Source organism: Arachis stenosperma, chromosome 1, assembly GCF_014773155.1.
Source record: "Arachis stenosperma cultivar V10309 chromosome 1, arast.V10309.gnm1.PFL2, whole genome shotgun sequence".
NCBI classification, from domain to species: Eukaryota; Viridiplantae; Streptophyta; class Magnoliopsida; order Fabales; family Fabaceae; genus Arachis; species Arachis stenosperma.
In genome coordinates this window covers 29465345-29483043 of record NC_080377.1, presented here as the reverse complement: position 1 = coordinate 29483043, position 17699 = coordinate 29465345, and the positions used below count along the sequence as shown (strand labels likewise).

General features: G+C 38.3%; 1 non-coding gene across 1 annotated transcript; it reads left to right on the top strand.

Moving 5' to 3' along the window:
• Window positions 1–2697: 2697 nt before the first annotated feature.
• On the top strand, window positions 2698–2805 carry LOC130952976 (small nucleolar RNA R71). Its single transcript, XR_009075154.1, has one exon. It is a non-coding gene; the product is annotated as a small nucleolar RNA R71 (small nucleolar RNA).
• Window positions 2806–17699: the final 14894 nt, after the last annotated feature.

Here is a 17699-nt window from a genome sequence, read left to right as displayed (position 1 = left end):
ACCTTAGTGATGGCGGCTCTTTCTTTCTCTTGAAGATCCTATGGAGTGCTTGAGCTCCTCAATGTCTCTTCCTTGTCTTTGTTGCTCCTTTCTCATGATCCTTTGATCTTCTCCAATTTCATGGAGGAGGATGGCATGTTCTTGGTGCTCCACCCTTAGTTGTCCCATGTTGGAACTTAATTTTCCTAGAGAGGTGTTAATTTGCTCCCAGTAGTCTTGTGGAGGAAAGTGCATCCCTTGAGGTATCTCAGGGATTTCTTGATGAGAGGGGTCTCTTGTTTGCTCCATCTTCTTCTTAGTGATGGGCTTGAGGTCATGCCTTCTCAGTTGAACCGGCTTTGGGTGCCATAAATGGTTATGGAAAAACAAAAAGCAATGCTTTTACCACACCAAACTTAAAAGGTTTGCTCGTCCTCGAGCAAAAGAAGAAAGAAGAGAGTAGAAGAAGAAGAAATGGAGGAGATGGATGTGAGTGGTGAAGAGGTATTGAGGTGATTGGTGAATGGGTGAAGAAGAAGAGAAAGAGTGGTGGGGTTTATGGGGATCCTGTGGGGTCCACAGATCCTTAGGTGTCAAGGAAAAGTCATCCCTGCACCAAATGGCATCAAAATCCACGTTTTTGAGCCAATTCTGGCGTTAAACGCCGGGCTGATGCCCATTCCTGGCGTTTAACGCCAGGTTCTAGCCCTTTTCTGGCGTTTAACGCCAGTCTGGTGCCCCTTTCTGGCGTTAAACGCCCAGAATGGTGCCAGACTGGGCGTTAAACGCCCAAATGCTAGGCTTACTGGCGTTTAAACGCCAGCAGCTTCTTCCTCCAGGGTGTGCTGTTTTTCTTCTTGTTTTTCATTCTGTTTTTGCTTTTTTCATTGTTTTTGTGACTTCTTATGATCATCAACCTACAAAAAAGATAAAATAACAAAAGGAAATAGTTAATTATAAAACATTGGGTTGCCTCCCAACAAGCGCTTCTTTAATGTCAGTAGCTTGACAGATGGCTCTCATTGAGCCTTACAGATACTCAGAGCAATGTTGGAACCTCCCAACACCAAACTTAGAGTTTGAATGTGGGGGTTCAACACCAAACTTAGAGTTTGGTTGTGGCCTCCCAACACCAAACTTAGAGTTTGACTGTGGGGGCTCTGCTTGTCTCTGATTTGAGAGAAGCTCTTTATGCTTCCTCTCCATGGTGACAGAGGGATATCCTTGAGCCTTAAACACATAGGATTTTTCATTCACTTGAATGATCAGTTCACCTCCATCAGCATCAATCACAGCCTTTGCTGTGGCTAGGAATGGTCTGCCAAGGATGATGGATTCATCCATGCACTTCCCAGTCTCTAGGACTATGAAATCAGTAGGGATGTAATGGTCTTCAACTTTCACCAAAACATTCTCTACAAGTCCATGAGCTTGTTTTCTTGAGTTGTCTGCCATCTCTAGTGAGATTCTTGCAGCTTGCACCTCAAAGATCCCTAATTTCTCCATTACAGAGAGGGGCATGAGGTTTACACTTGACCCTAAGTCACACAAGGCCTTCTTGAAGGTCATGGTGCCTATGGTATAAGGTATAGAAAACTTCCCAGGATCCTGCCTCTTTTGAGGCAGTTTCTGCCTAGACAAGTCATCCAGTTCTTTGGTGAGCAAAGGTGGTTCATCCTCCCAAGTCTCATTTCCAAATAACTTGTCATTTAGCTTCATGATTGCTCCAAGGTATTTAGCAACTTGCTCTTCAGTGACATACTCATCCTCTTCAGAGGAAGAATACTCATTAGAGCTCATGAATGGCAGAAGTAAGTCCAATGGAATCTCTATGGTCTCATTTTGAGCCTCAGATTCCCATTGGTCCTCATTGAGGAACTCAGAGGAGATTGGTACACGCCCACTGAGGTCTTCCTCAGTGGCGTCCTCCTCCTCTCTTTCCTCTCCATATTCGGCCATGTCTATGGCTTTGCACTCTCCTTTTGGATTTTCTTCTGTATTACTTGGGAGAGTGCTAGGAGGGAGTTCAGTAACTTTCTTGCTCAGCTGACCCACTTGTCCTTCCAAATTTCTGATGGAGGACCTTGTTTCATTCATGAAACTTTGAGTGGTCTTTATTAGATCAGAGACCATGGTAGCTAAGTCAGAGGGGTTCTGCTTAGAATTCTCTGTCTGTTGCTGAGAAGATGATGGAAAAGGCTTGCCATTGCTAAACCTGTTTCTTCCACCATTATTGTTATTGAAACCTTGTTGAGGTCTCTCTTGATTCTTCCATGAGAGATTTGGGTGATTTCTCCATGAAGAATTATAGGTGTTACCATAGGGTTCTCCTAGGTAATTCACCTCTTCCATTGAAGGGTTCTCAGGATCATGAGCTTCTTTCTCAGATGAAGCCTCCTTAGTACTGCTTGGTGCATTTTGCATTCCAAACAGACTTTGAGAAATCAAATTGACTTGTTGAGTCAATATCTTGTTCTGAGCCAAAATGGCGTTCAGAGTGTCAATCTCAAGAACTCCTTTCTTCTGACTAGTCCCATTGTTCACAGGATTCCTTTCAGAAGTGTACATGAATTGGTTATTTGCAACCATCTCAATTAGCTCTTGAGCCTCTGTAGGCGTCTTCTTCAGATGAAGAGATCCTCCAGCAGAGCTATCCAAAGACATCTTGGACAGTTCAGAGAGACCATCATAGAAAATACCTATGATGCTCCATTCAGAAAGCATGTCAGAGGGACACTTTCTGATTAATTGTTTGTATCTTTCCCAAGCTTCATAGAGGGATTCTCCATCCTTCTGTCTGAAGGTTTGGACTTCCACTCTAAGCTTACTCAATTTTTGAGGTGGAAAGAACTTTGCCAAGAAGGCATTGACTAGCTTTTCCCAAGAGTCCAGGCTTTCTTTAGGTTGAGAGTCCAACCATATTCTAGCTCTGTCTCTTACAGCAAAAGGGAATAGCATCAGTCTATAGACCTCAGGGTCTACCCCTTTAGTCTTGACTGTGTCACAGATTTGCAAGAATTCAGCTAAGAACTGATGAGGATCTTCCATTGGAAGTCCATGGAACTTGCAATTCTGTTGCATTAGAGAAACTAATTGAGGCTTAAGCTCAAAGTTGTTTGCTCCAATGGCAGGGATAGAGATGCTTCTCCCATAGAAGTCAGGAGTAGGTGCAGTAAAGTCACCCAGCACCTTCCTTGCATTGTTGGCATTGTTGTTGTTTTCGGCTGCCATGTCTTCTTCTTTGAAGAATTCGGTCAGGTCCTTTCAGGTTCAGGGTCAGCTTCAACAAGAATGCCTTTGTCCTTGTTCCTGCTCATATGAAAGAGAAGAGAACAAGAAAATGTGGAATCCTCTATGTCACAGTATAGAGATTCCTTGAAGTGTCAGAGGAAAAGAAGAGTAGAAGACAGAAGTAGAAAATTCGGACTTATCAAAGAAGATGGATTTTGAATTTTGCATTAAGGAATAGTGTTAGTCCATAAATAGAAGGATGTGAGAAGGAGGGAAGTGATTTTCGAAAATTAAGTGAAAAATTTTGAAAACATTTTTGAAAAACGTTACTTAATTTTCGAAAATGAAAATAGAAAAGAAATCAAGTGTTTTTTTTTTTTGAAAAAGATTTTGAAATTAGGAATTAAAAAGATTTGATTGAAAACTATTTTGAAAAAGATGTGATTAAAAAGATTTGATTGAAAAGTTATGGTTCTAAAAAGATGTGATTGAGAAGATATGATTTGAAAATAATTTTAAAAGATATGATTTGAAAACAATTTTAAAAGATATGATTTTAAAAATTAATGACTTGCCTAACAAGAAAAGATATGATTCAAACATAAAACCTTTCTCAACAGAAAAGGCAAAAAATGTTCAATCAAATCATTAATTGTTAGTAAGTATCTTTGAAAAAGGAAAGAAATTGATTTTGAAAGCCTTTGATTGAAAAGATTTGATTTGAAAAAGATTTGATTTTGAAAAACTTTGAAAACTTGAAAAAAATTGATTTTGAAAACAAAATCTTCCCCCTAGCACCATCCTGGCGTTAAACGCCCAGAATGGTATACATTCTGGCGTTTAACGCCCAAACTACTACCCTTTTGGGCGTTAAACGCCCAACCAGGTACCCTGGCTGGCGTTTAAACGCCAGTCTGCCTTCTTCACTGGGCATTTTTGAATGCCCAGCTTTTTCTGTATAATTCCTCTGCAGTATGTTCTGAATCTTCAATTCCTTGTATTATTGACTTGAAAAGACACAAATAAAAAATATTTTTGGATTTTTAATCATAAGGAATAATCAAAATGCAACTAAAATCAAATAACAATGCATGCAAGACACCAAACTTAGCAGTTTGTATACTACTGACACTAACAAGATGAGAATGCATACGAGAAACAACAAAACACTCAAGTCAATAGAATTCAAAGATCAAAACAAGAAAATCATCAAGAACAACTTGAAGATTAATTAAGACACATGCATAAATTCAAAAAATGCAAGAAGAACAGAAACATGCAATTGACACCAAACTTAAGATGAGACACTAGACTCAAGCAAGAAACATAAAATCTTTTTGGTTTTTATGACTTTGTGATTTTTTTGTATTTTTTTCGAAAATTAAGTGAAAAGGAAAATAAAGGTATCAAAATTCTTAATGAGAATTCCAGGAATCATGCAATGTTAGTCTAAAGCTTTAGTCTAAAGGAATTAGACATAGCTAGCTAAGCTTCAGCAAGACATTGCATTCAAGAGCTAAATTGATGAGGATCAATCAGCTTTGGTGATGATAAGAACATCACCTTGAAACACTAGAATTCATTCTTAAGAACTCTGAAGAAAAAAAATACCTAATCTAAGCAACAAGATGAACCGTCAGTTGTCCATACACAAGAACAATCCCCGGCAACGGCGCCAAAAACTTGGTGCGCGAAATTGTGATCACTACAACTTCACACAACTAACCAGCAAGTGCACTGGGTCGTCCAAGTAATACCTTACGTGAGTAAGGGTCGATCCCACGGAGATTGTTGGTATGAAGCAAGCTATGGTCACCTTGTAAATCTCAGTCAGGCAAACTCAAATGTATAATGGTGAACGAAATTAACAGAAAGATAAAGATAGAGATACTTATGTATATCATTGGTGTAAGAGCTTCAGATAAGCGCATGAAGATGCCTTCCCTTCCGTCTCTCTGCTTTCCTACTGTCTTCATCCAATCCTTCTTACTCCTTTCCATGGCAAGCTCGTGTAGGGTTTCACTGTTGTCAGCAGCTACCTCCCATCCTCTCATTGGAAACGATTGCATATGCTCTGGTCACAGCATAGCGGAATCCATATGTCGGTTCTCAATCAGATCGGAATAGAATCCATTGATTCTTTTGGCGTCTGTCACTAACGCCCCACCCTCAGGAGTTTGAAGCACGGCACAATCATTCAATCATTGAATCCTACTCAGAATACCACAGACAAGGTTTAGACCTTCCGGATTCTCTTGAATGCTGCCATCGGGTCCTGCCTATACCACGAGGATTCCGATTAAAGAATCCAAGAGATATTCACTAGAGCCTTGATGCTTTGTAGAACAAAGTGGTTGTCAGTCACCTTGTTCATAGGTGAGAATGATGATGAGTGTCAATCATCACCTTCATCAAGTTGAAGAACAAGTGATATCTTGGACAAAGAACAAGCGGAATTGAATAGAAGAATAATAGTAATTGCATTAATACTCGAGGTACAGCAGAGCTCCACACCTTAATCTATGGTGTGTAGAAACTCCACCGTTGAAAATACATAAGAACAAGGTCTAGGCATGGCCGTGAGGCCAGCCTCCCAATGATCTAAGATAGCATAAAATTAGAAGATAGCTACCAAGATGATAAATACAATAGTAAAAGGTCCTATATATAGAAAACTAGTAGCCTAGGGTGTACAGAGATGAGTAAATGACATAAAAATCCACTTCCGGGCCCACTTGGTGTGTGCTTGGGCTGAGCAATGAAGCATTTTTCGTGTAGAGACTCTTCTTGGCGTTTAACTCCCGTTTTGGTGCCAGTTTGGGCGTTTAACTCCCATTCTTGTGCCAGTTTGGGCGTTTAACGCTGGGAATTCTGAGGGTGACTTTGAACGCCGGTTTGGGCCATCAAATCTTGGGCAAAGTATGGACTATCATATATTGCTAGAAAGCCCAGGATGTCTACTTTCCAACGCCGTTGAGAGCGCGCCAATTGGGCTTCTGTAGCTCCAGAAAATCCACTTCGAGTGCAGGGAGGTCAGAATCCAACAGCATCTGCAGTCCTTTTGAATCTCTGGATCAGATTTTTGCTCAGATCCCTCAATTTCAGCCAGAAAATACCTGAAATCACAGAAAAACACACAAACTCATAGTAAAGTCCAGAAAATTGAATTTTAACTAAAAACTAATAAAAATATAATAAAAACTAAACTAAAACTACCAAAAACATACTAAAAACAATGCCAAAAAGCGTACAAATTATCCGCTCATCAAATATTAAATCCAAACAATCAATTGAAAGCATCAATAACCTACATTAAAGGAAGCAATCATAAATATGAAATACCTCAAATTGCATTAAATAGAAAATCAAATCTAACATGAGAAGTTCATAAACTAAATTGTCAACATAAAGAATTCAACAAGGGAAATAAATGAACCAGAATGCTAAGACAAATAAGAGTAGAAGAGAAACTAAATTAAAGGAACATTGAACCTGGAATTGGGAAGAAATAAATCTAAAACTAAGAATCCTAAAAATCTAAAGAGAGGAGAGAGCCTCTTTCTCTTGAAAACTACATCTAAAACCTAAAATTGTGAATGAGAACTTGTCTCTCTAATTTCTTCACTCTGCAGCCTCTAATATGTGTTTTCTGGGCCGAGAACTAGGTCAAAAATAGCCCAAAAATCGCTAGGGGGAATTCTGATACGCTGAATTTTCGTAGATGCGACACGTGCACGTGATGCATGTGTGCACGTCACCTAGCTGTATGGCCAATATGGCAAATTATATATCATTTCGAAGCGCCAGATGTTAGCTTTCCAACTCAACTGAAACCGTCTCATTTGGACCTCTGTAGCTCAACTTATGATTGAATGAGTGCGAAGAGGTCAGGGTTGACAGCTTTGCGATTCCTTCAATTTCCTATATTCCTTCCACTTTTGCATGCTTCCTCTCCATCCTCTAAGCCATTCCTGCCCTGTAATCTCTGAAAACACTTAACACACATATAATGGCATCGAATGGTAATAAGAGAGAATTAAAATTAGCAAATTTAAGGGCAAAGAATCATGTTTTCAATCATAGCACAAAATCAGGAAGGAAAATGTAAAACATGCAATTTCTATGAATAAGTGTGAGATTAGTGGATAAAATCTACTCAATTAAGCACAAGATGTACCACGAAATAGTGGTGCATCAAATCTCCCCACACTTAAACATTAGCATGTCCTCATGCTAAGCTCAAGAGAAACTATAAGAGTGAAGAGGAATGGTAGGAAGTATGAAATGTAACCTATCTATATGAATGCAACTATATGCAAAATACATTTTCCTACTTGGTGAAAAGTAAAAAAAACCTTTCAAGAACAAATATGAACTGGATTTCACTAATTAAAATCATAAAAATGAAGTACAAATAGACCTGCAGAAGAAAATAGCTCATGAAAGCCAGGAACAAGGAATTGAGCATCGAACCCTCACTGGAAGTGTATACACTCTAATCGCTCAAGTGTTTAAGGTTCGATTCTCTCAATTCTCTATTAATCTTGCTTTCTAAGGCTTGCTCTTCATCTGACAATCAACAAAAATTTAATGCACAAATACACAAATCAAGAGGTCTTTTGAGGGTTGTAATGGGGTTAGGGTCAAGGTAGGATTGTATTTGGTCAAGTGGACTAAAATCTGAATCCTTAATTAACCTAAACTTCTCACCTAACTTAGGACAATCCATATAATCATAATATAAAGCCCAACTACCCATTAACTATGTTTTGCCACATATTCATGCATCCCAATTTGAGTACAACTCGTATACATTGCTATCACCATTTACTTTGGGGCATTTTGTCCCCTTTATTATTTGCTCTTTTTCTTTTCTTTTTTCTCTTTTCTTTTTTTTTCTTTGTATTTTTTTCAATGCATATGATTAAAGTATTGAATGCAATAATATGTGCTTAACATTCTTGTTCACATTTTCTCAAGAATACACAACACCCAATTCTCAAACCAAACGTTTTCAAACCCAATTTTCCCACACTTAATTGATGAGCACTCTCACTAGTCTAAGCTAACCAAGGATTCAAATTAAGGACATTATTGTTTTTTTCTTAGAGTTAGTGATGTGCTAAAATAAAGAACAAATGGGGTAAAATAGGCTCAAATTAGTTTGCAAAGGATAATGAAAGGGGTAAGGCCGTATGGATTTGTAAGCTAAGTGAAACAAAGGCCTCAATCACATAAGTGCATGCATACATTAAACTATGGAAATATAGAATCAAGCAAGATATAGATCACAATTTTAGACAAAATAACACACACCAAAACAAAATATTGGTTGATAAAATGCAACCAATCAAATAGGCTCAAAATCTCACTGGTTTTGTGTGTTCGAGCTCTAAACCATGTTCCAAAATAAATTTCTTCAAACAAGTTTAACAAAATTTTAATTCAAATTAGTGAAATGCTATAAAAAAAAGTTTCTTGAAAGAGAAATTATTACTTCAACCAAGTAGTGGTAAAATGTGCACAAAACGTAACAAACATGCAATCAAACATGCAAATGCAACAATGAACTAACAAAGAAAATCCCACATTGGTATTGAGAAGGAACTAACTAACCCGCGGAAGTCGGTATCGACCTCCCCACACATAAATATTGCACCATCCATGGTGCATGCTGAGATGCAAAAGTAGATGGGTTACTCCAACTGATGCTCTTTCTTTAATGGATTATGAAGATGGAGTTGTTGTTCGCCCCATTTAAAAGCTTTTCCTTTTTCTTTCTTGATGGCCATCTTGAAAGAAGAGAGAAAGGAGGAAGAGTAACCCACAAACAGAGATAGGAAAATAAATAGAATATGGGTGGGTTGATGCCAAATAATGAGGATCTCAACTACATGGTAGCTACAACATGCAAGTGAGAAAACAGTAGAAGCAAATGGCATATGAATAGTGCAAAAATTGCAATAATGGGGGAGAGAGAGTGTGGGTAATGAAAGAAAGTATAGGTGCATATCAATGTAAATAGAATACAAGTATCATAAAAATTAGCATTGACTTATAATTAATAATACCCAACAGTTTAAAACAAGTCACGAAGCACCAAAATAATTCAAGAAAAGATGCAAGAGTTGAATAAGAACATGTAACACCAGTGATAAAATAGGAAATTATAAAAGAAGATAAAAACATGAACAAAATTAAAATGCAATGAAGGAAATTATGCAAATGTAATATGTAAAAGGGAATTAAAGAGAATAAGGAATGGAAGGGAGGAGAAGAAAGTACAAAAGGAGGAGGATAGAAGAAAAGGAGAGAAGAAAGAAGGAGAAAAGATAAGAGAACAAGAAACAGACGCGACACGCACACATGCATCACGTGAATGCATGAAAATTGAAATGGCCATGCGACGCGTAAGCATCATCCACGCGTACGCGTGAACGGCCAAAAATGAACACTGACGTGTGAGCGTCGGTCACGCGTACGCGTGATCTCTAGTCATGCGAAATGCACATTATCAGTACCAAGGCAGCACAACTCTCGGCCAAATCACTCATTGACGCCGATTTTGCACCCCAGATGTCGCCACGCGTACGCGTGTGTTGGCTCGTGCGTAAGGCACCCTTCCTGCGTAGCTCCCGCGTAACTTGCTGTAAGTTTTAGCGTCACATGTGACGCATGCGCATGGACCACGCGCACACGTGGAACGCACTTTTCTCTCTCTTTTTCTTTTTTCTTTTTTTTTATGCAGAATGTAAAATGCAGATGCTAATGCAGACATTATGACTGGATACTAATAAAAATAGAATAAAATAAACTTAAGGATAAAAATGAAAGATCATACCATGGTGGGTTGTCTCCCACCTAGCACTTTTAGTTAAAGTCCTTAAGTTGGACATTCGGGGAGCTTCTTGTCACGGCGGCTTGTGCTTGAACTCATCCAGGAATCCCCACCAATGTTTGTACTTGCAGTAGCCTCCAAGGTCCCAAACTAGGCGCAAAGAGCCTTCAAGCAAGTTAAAGAAAGTGACAAGACCCCAAGAGTGTTGATTGCTAGAATGAATTTCGGGGTCCCAAACCTTGCTTTTGCATCCGTCTTCTTGTTGATTATTATTGTTCCAACCGGGTGGCAAGCAATCTAAATTCTCACTGAAGCGTCCAAACAACTTCCTAGACCCATGCAATCGAGCTCCACACCAACCTTTGCATTTAGACTTGGAGCATGCAACCATATTAGACCTTGCATGACAATTCCTACCACTAACCATCTTCCTCTTACTCTCAATGCCACAAAGAGCTCTAAGTTGACCATCTGTCTCAAGTAAACCATATTCAAGTGGAATGAGAAAGCTAAGGGATATGAATTTTACCCACTTGAATGTTGTGAAGGATGATGGTGACTTAAGTGGATGGATCTCCAACAACTTTGGCAAGGTGATTTCAAGCTCCATTCCCGTGTGTTCTTTCTTGACAACTTCCACCTCTTTGCAAGCTTCTTTAATGTCAACCTCTTCCTCTTGGTAGCTTTCTTCCAATTCAATCTCTTCTTCATTGCTCACCAAGGGCATGGAAGGTTGTGCTTCTTCTTCTTTAATCTCCATCTCTTGATCAACCTCTTCAAAGTCTTCAACCATGATATGCCTTGGAGGTTGTACACCCTCCTCAACATCAACATCGAATACCTTGGAAGGAGGCTCTATGACTGGACTTTCCCATGGAGGTTTCGCATCTCCCAAGTCTTCAACCACTTCCTCTTTTGTGATAATTTCGGCTTTCTCCACTTGCTCTAATACAAAATCAGGCTCCTCCTTGATGTCTTCCTTTAATAATTCTTCAACCACTCATTCACCTTCAAAGGTCTCTACTACCTCCACCTTTAGGGCCTCCTCTAGCCTCTTTTGAAGTATGAATTCGCGAAGACGATCCCTTATTTCTTGTTCTGGGTCAGTAGTATTATTAGGATCATGTTGCTCTTAGATTGATGGATATGGGTATTCTTGCACGGAGGGTTGTGGCGCACTAAAGCTTGAGGTTGAATATTGGAGGTAGATGGTTGGTCCCTGCAGGATATAAGATATTGGAGTTTAGAGGTAAGAGCAATGAGAGTAGAGATAAGTGTGTTGTTATCCAATGGAGGTTGGGGTGGATAGGAGGGTTCATTTGTTGGGAGAAATGGCTCATAATACGGAGGTGGTTCTTCTTGATAAGGATATGGAGATGGTGTATATTGAGGTGGTGGTTCTAAGTATGGCTCATATGGTTCTTAGTATGATGGGTAAGGATTAGGATCATAGAAGGGTGTTTGGTAGTGGGTGGCTTGTGAGTAGGGTGGTTCAAAGTTATGTTGAGGAGGGGCTCATAGGTATAGTGAGGTGGAGGTTGATTGTCACAAACTGGTCCACCATAACCATTGCCTTGATATGCATCACAGAATGGTTGTTGCTTGTAACACATTGGAGGAGTTTGTTGCCAAGAGGGTTGATCAAATCCTTGTGGCGCCTTCCTTCTTTGGTCGTTCCAACCTTGATGCATGTTCTCATTGTAATCTCCTCTTCCTGCAACACAATGGTAACCAGACTCATAGCCAAATGGGTGAGAGTTCATAGTAGCTAAAGAAATTAAAAACAAAAACTAGTAAAAATAAGCAACTAAGTCCTAAACTAACAAAAATAGCAAACAAGCAAAAAGCAAATATTTACAATAACCAATAATAAGGCACACGTTTGCGATTTTCCGGCAACGATGCCATTTTGACGAACGGATTCTTGTGTGGTCTAGAATTTCACAATTGAAAGCTCGCTGCTAGTATAGTTTCTAAACCAACAAAGAATCCTTTCATACAAAAGTTTTGGTTGTCACAAGTAATAAACCCTTAATAAAACTAATAACCGAAGTATTTAAACCTCGGGTCGTCACTCAAGAAATTGCAGGGAAGTGATTTTATAATTGGTTATGAAAAGGTATATTTAGGGCTTTTTGAAAGGAAACAAGAAAAGTAAATTGCAAAGGAAAATCAAATGATTAGAAAAGCTCTTGGCAAGGTTTGGTGGTCAAGGATCTCTATCCTTATCACTAACCACAACATGAGAATTGGCAAGGATCAATCCCATTAAGTCATCCTCTAACTAGTAGTAAAGGAAAGTAAAATGAGCTATATCAATCCAATTCCATAAGTCCTAGCTCTCCACCAATTCAATTAGTGAGAACTAGATTTAATGGCTCCCAATCATCAATTTCTTAGACATTAGTAACTCAAGAGTTCCTAAGTTACCATCCCAATCCAAGAACATAAAAGCCTAATTCGAGAGCCTCCCAAGCATTTTGTCAAACACTTGGAAGGCGCAAAATAAAAATATATAGAATTAATACGAGAATATTAAATTCGAACAATCAATAACCTAAATTGAAGGAAAGCAATCATAAATATGAAATACCTCAAATTACATTAAATAGAAAATCAAATCTAACATGAGAAGTTCATAAACTAAATTGTCAACATAAAGTAATCAACAAGGGAAATAAATGAACTAGAATGCTAAGACAAATAAGAGTAGAAGAGAAACTAAATTAAAGGAACATTGAACCTGGAATTGGAAAGAAATAAATCTAAAACTAAAAATCCTAAAACCTAGAGAGAGAGGCGCTCTCTAGAAAACTACATCTAAAACCTAAAATTGTGAATGAAAATTTGTCTCTCTAATTCCTTCACTCTGCAGCCTCTAATCTGTGTTTTCTGGGCTGAAAACTGGGTCAAAAACAGCCCAAAAATCGCAGGGGGCAAATTCTGATACGTTGAATTTTCGCAGATGCGATGCGTGCGCGTGATGCACGCATGCGCATCACCTAGATGTATGTCTACTATGACAAATTAAATATCATTTTAAAGCCCCGGATGTTAGCTTTCCAACGCAACTAGAACCGTCTCATTTGGACCCTTGTAGCTCAAGTTATGATCGATTGAGTGCGAAGAGGTTAGGGTTGACAGCTTTGCGATTCCTTCAATTTCCTGTATTTCTTCTACTTTTGCATGCTTCCTCTCCATTCTCTAAGCCATTCCTGCCCTGTAATCTCTGAAAACAATTAACACACATATCATGTTATCGAATGGTAATAATATAGAATTAAAATTAGCAAATTTAAGACCAAAGAAGCATGTTTTAAATCATAGCACAAAATCAGGAAGGAAAATGTAAAACATGCGATTTCTATGAATAAGTGTGAGCTTAGTGGATAAAATCCACTCAATTAAGCACAAGATGTACCACGAAATAGTGGTGCATCAATTGCATAGAAGGTTGAGGATTCTATTCAATTCAATTTCTGATTGTGGTGTGAACGGGTTAGATTGAGGATTCTCTATTGTTGCATCACAGTTTCACTTGTGGTTTTATATGTGGGAAGACACTCTTCGTTGTTTTGTATGGCACGGTGTATACCTTTAGAAGAAGGTGAGAAGACACTCTACTTTGTTCCATATGATTCCTCAATGATAATTTTTCCTGGGGATTTGCAATAGAGAACTGATATTTGGATTAGTGATGAGTGGATATTTTATACACTTTTTGGTACTGTTTTCCTAGTATTTTTAGTTATATTTTGTTAAGTTTTATTATGTTTTAGTAGGTTTTAGTGCAAAAATCACTTTTTGGATACTACTTTGAGTTTTTGTGTTTTCTTATGATTTCAGGTGATTTTTGGGTAAATTTGGCAAGTTTTGGCAAAGTCTGATTCAGAGGCAAAGAAAGGACAACAGATGTTGTCAAATCCTGACCTTCATTCATCTGAAAGAGCATTTTTTGAGCTAGTAAAGTCCAATTGACAGACTCTTAATGGTGTTGGAAAGCTAACTTCCAGAGCTTTCTTGCAATATATAATAGTTTATACTTTGATTTGGAAAGAACTACCCAAAAATGGGAGTTAAACACCCATCTTACCCCCTTTCTGGCGTTCAACGCCCTAGAAGGGTCAAGGCCAGCGTTGAACGCCCAAAACTAGCGTTCAACACCACCAAGGGAGCACAAGGCAGTGTATTTAACACCCACTCACTTAAGTTGGACGCAAAGCTCAACCCAAACACTCACCAAGTGGGCTCATAAGTGGATTTTCGCACCTTTAGCTTAGTCTATTTCTTTTTTGTAATTTCTAATTACTATTAATATCGTTTTAGGTCTATTTATTAGTATAAATAGAAGGAAGATCACTCTTGTTAAGCATCTTCGAATTTTTCACATTCGAACCTTTTTCATTTTATTTTCTATACAGTATGAGCGGCTAAACCTCTTAGGTTAAGGATAGGAGTGATGCCAGGGCATCTTGGCTAGTTTTACTAGCCATTTTTTGTATGCTTTAGGTTGATTTCATGCATTTTCTTAGGAAATAAGCAAGTATTTAGTTGAAAATGCATTCATACCATGATTCAAGCAAACATTGTGAATTTTGAATGATTTTATGAGAATTATGCATGAATTGAATGATAAAATGGATGATGCATAATTTCATGATTAAGAGCAAGACTTTGATGCACTTTGTTTGATTGATTTCAGGTAACAAGAAGCAGAGAAGAGCCACGTTAGTGGCTACATTAGTGCCACTAACGTGGCCATTAACGTGGAAGGAAGGAAGGTTTGGAACGTTAGTGGTAAAGTTATTACCACTTACGCCTTCGAAAGGTAAGGAGGCCCACGTTAGTGGCCCCGTTAGCTCCACTAACGTGGGCACTAACGTGGAAAAGAAGAGAAGCCCAAACGTTAATGAGAAAGTTAATGGCATTAACTTTGAAGAAAGAGAGCATGGAAAGTTAGTGGAAATGTTAACGCCATTAACTTTAGCGAAGGGACAAGAAGTCCCACGTTAACGGTCCCATTAGTACCACTAACGTGGGCATTAACGTGGAGCAAAAAGGGAGCCAACGTTAGTGACACTCACCTTTGTCACTAACGTTGGAAATGGCCAAGAACACCCACGTTAGTACCACTAACATGGGCATTAACGTGGAAGAAAGTAGGCAGCTATGAAAGTTAGTAGAAAAAGTGAACGCTACTAACGTTTGCGAAGCAAAGAAAGCCTACGTTAGTGGCCACGTTAGTGCCACTAACGTGGACACTAACGTGGGCAAAATCTCACCTGGCAACCTGACTATGCCTTCTTCAAACAAAAATAACTTGAGCTACAGAGATCCAATTGATATAATTCTAATTGCATTAGAAAAGTGACATTCAAAGCTTTCCAACGATATATAATACTTTATAGTGGGAATGAAATTGGAGTACAAACAAGAGGCATCTTTTAAGCCTCAAAAACACCAACTGGGTAGCAAGTGTGACGTTAGCAACACTAACTTCAGCACGCCACACTTGTAGCATTAGTGTGGCTAACGGTAGCACTAACATTAGCACCTGGACCTCAACTTGATTCACTTTTCTTTCAAGGACCACCCAACCTCAAGGAAGCAAGCCCACAAGTGTCAACCAATCAAGGCCACAAGAAGTATCTAGAATAGGAATTTTCATTTAATTGTAATTTGCTTTTAATTTTATTTTGTAATTTAGGAGAGCCTATATAAAGGCCTTAGTTTTTACATTCAAGGGATTCTGGAAACGGGAAATTGAAGGAAGGGGGAGAGAGTGAAGACCAATTCGAACTTCTATGAATTAGCACACTCCAAGCGGAGTGGGTCTTCAGACCTATCTCCTCCTACACTTTTCTCCCGTTTCTCTTCTTTTTCTTTTTTTTTAGTAGTAGTTTAATTCTAGTTTGTACTTTTCATTTATGAACTTTGAAGTTTCAATTTCAGTTTTAATCTTCATCTTTATTTTTCTGCACTTTCTTCCTTTTTTATTTGAGTAGAGCAATGAACAACTAACTCTTTTCATTGGGTTAGAGAGCTCTATTTTATTTAATGGATCAATTGTAGTTTTTATTCTTCTTCCTCTTTCTTTTCTCTTGATTTTACTAGAGAGATTTCGATTCAATTGGGTAATTGTCTCGGAAGAGAAATTGCTCATACTTGGATTTTCTCTTAACCTTGGAAGATGAATGAGGAAATCATGCTAGAAATGCTCTCTCACATTGGATTAGGTTGGGGGTTGGATGGATATTGTGACATTTAATCATACCAATACTTTGATCTATGAATGTGTGTGGTATAATCAGTGACCATACTTCATCTCTTTCCATGAGTAATTAAATCAAGGAATTGGGAAATTGTTCAAGTTTAGAGAGATTGAGTTGCCAAGGAATTGGGATCCAATCATCTAAGATTGCCAAGGAGATTAATGAATGCATTGATTGAGGAAGAGATGAGAATGAACTTGATCTGGAGGATTGCAATATCTCTTGATCCCAATGTTCATTTTATTTCTTACATTTACTTTTCTTGTCATTTTACTTTTCTGCACTTTATTGCTTTCTTTACTTTTATGCCATTTACATTTCCTTGTCACTTATCACTCCAATATGATTCGTCTAGGAAAATCAATTAACCATTGATTGCTTAATCCGTTAATCCCTGTGGATTCGACCTCACACTATTGTGAGTTTTTACTTGACGACAATTTGGTATACTTGCCGAAGGAAAATTTGTTGAGAGACAAGTTTCTGTGTATCAAGTTTATGGCGCCGTTGCCGGGGATTAATTGTGATTAACAAACTACCGGTTCATTGATTTACTATATTAGACACTTTTCTTTTGTATTTGTTTTCTTTTGTTTCTTTATTTTCTTTTGCTAACTAACTGTTTGTGATATTGCCTCAATGGGAATTTCCTCATCTGTGACAAGGGAAATTCCAAATCTCTTTTATCTTGGTGATTATTGTTTGGTACAGAGTATTTTGAAGAAAAATGGAGTATAGATCATCTTTTGGTCAATCAAGTTACATGGGATACTTCTCACCACCACAAAATAATTCAGGTTATTATGATAATGGTGGTTGGGAATATTAAGAAGATGAAATGGGGTGCTTCCCAGGGTCACAAAATGGTCCATATTTTGGTGAAATTGATCACTACTCAAGTTGTGGCTGGGAAGATCAAAATCAAAGAGATTTCACTCATTTATACCCCATTCATCAAGAGCCATCACCTCTCAATTATCCAACCTCACCTCCAAGTTTTGCATGCCTAAATTCTTCATCACTTGAGTATACCTCAGCACAAAATTCTATCCCAAATCCATACAATTCATTTCACCATCCACAAAACTCAATCCACTACCCACAAGAGTCATACCACTTTCAGAACACACAACCACAAAACAACCAAATCCATTCACAAGCCGACCCCGACCAACCATTACAACCTACCCAACCTCCTTTAGATAGACTTGCTAGGAAGGAACTCATCATTGAAGAACTCAAAAAAGTAGAGAAGAAGATAGACTCGCTAGGATAGAACTCCTCCTTAAAGAAATAATAAAGACAAACGAAGAGGAGAAAATAGCAAAAAGGGACCATGAAGAAAAATTGAGATAGAATGCACAACTCTACTCTGAAGA